At 38.0% G+C, this 1,274-nt stretch overlaps 1 long non-coding RNA gene across 2 annotated transcripts; it reads left to right on the plus strand.

The window, feature by feature from the left end:
* On the plus strand, positions 1–1,071 carry LOC105640951 (uncharacterized). Of its 2 annotated transcripts, none has more exons than XR_016322253.1 (5): positions 1–92; positions 172–252; positions 322–422; positions 504–656; positions 911–1,071. It is a non-coding gene; the product is annotated as an uncharacterized LOC105640951 (long non-coding RNA). The 2 variants fall into 2 exon arrangements; XR_016322252.1 differs by having other exon boundaries at positions 335–422.
* The last annotated feature ends 203 nt before the right edge of the window (positions 1,072–1,274 follow it).

Below are 1,274 nucleotides of genomic sequence, written 5' to 3' on the forward strand. Positions count from 1 at the left end.
ACATGGCTTCCATTAGTGCTTCTGCTCCACCTCTTCACCTCTCTTCCCTTTCCGTGGTCACTTTCACTGCCAACCGAAGACACATTCTCTCAGTATTGTTCATTAATATTTTCTCTTTTTTCCTTTTTTGCTTTTTCTTGCTACTCAAACAGCAACGTTGATGTCCTTCAGGTTCTTAGCTCAGTTAGGAATAGGAAGAGTCTAGTAGGAGTTGCCTGCTGTAGTAACGGCGGAATTTAGAATATGGGCAAGGTGCACCTCTCTCCTTCTGTGTTTGTCTTTTGACTGGCAATATACATTCTTATAATTCCCTTCTTATAGTCTTGAATTACAGGTGCATTTGATCCTGATCTTCGATCAGTGCTTGAACTCGCCACTGAGCCGGAGTTGTATGAGCTTGAGAGAATCCTTTTTGGTCCCAGGTTTTGATTTCAAACTCAAATTCGAGATTTGATTTTGTCTTCCATGTACATTTTCCAAACTTTTCATTTTTATACGTTCAGTTACTTCAGTCCCTTGCTAAAATCCGTAACAAAGAGGAGAGTAGACATTGATTATGCTGTAATCGAAGAAGACCTAGAAGAGCGGGAAGCTTTTATTGCAGCTCTCGAATCCCGGTTCTTATTCCTTGCCGCAGATGCCAGGTCTACATTGAGGTACTTGAACTTGATTTTTTTATGGTTATTAGCTGAGGACTTCGTGATTTTCCAATGACCATGTGCTATCACTAATTCTGTAATTTTTGCCAACTTCTTTGATTCGACTAGACATTCACCGTATGGCAATTAAATGAACACAGGAATAGTACATGTATATAAAAATGGGTATATCTCCTATAATCTGTAGCCTAATTGAATTTTTATGGCTATTAACGGAGGGCCTCAATATTTTCCAATGTTCATGAATCTAGGTGCACACCCAAGTCAGGTTGAGCTCTGATTTGATCTACTATGTGAAATTGATTTAAGAACTTGTACCTCAAAAGTTGAACTTGATCGAGATATATTCTTCATACTCGAAACTCACCATTAAAAACTCAACCCAAGTTTTTGGTTGATCTGGAATTCAAGCTTGAACGAACTTGAGTGAGCTTCACTTTTTGCTCAAACTAGAGGTTTGTCTTTTCATCAGGGTAAGTTGAAACATGACAAGTAATTATTTGAATGTTATACATTATTCATATATACAACAACACAACTAAGTCTTATTCCCAGCTAGTTGGATTTGATGCTTCCGAGTTGCTCGTTTAGCGTTAATTTTTTAGAAAGACCAAG

The sequence above is a fragment of the Jatropha curcas genome, chromosome 8 (assembly GCF_041381405.1).
Source record: "Jatropha curcas cultivar XTBG-Jc1 chromosome 8, XTBG_Jcur_1.0, whole genome shotgun sequence".
Taxonomy (NCBI): Eukaryota; Viridiplantae; Streptophyta; class Magnoliopsida; order Malpighiales; family Euphorbiaceae; genus Jatropha; species Jatropha curcas.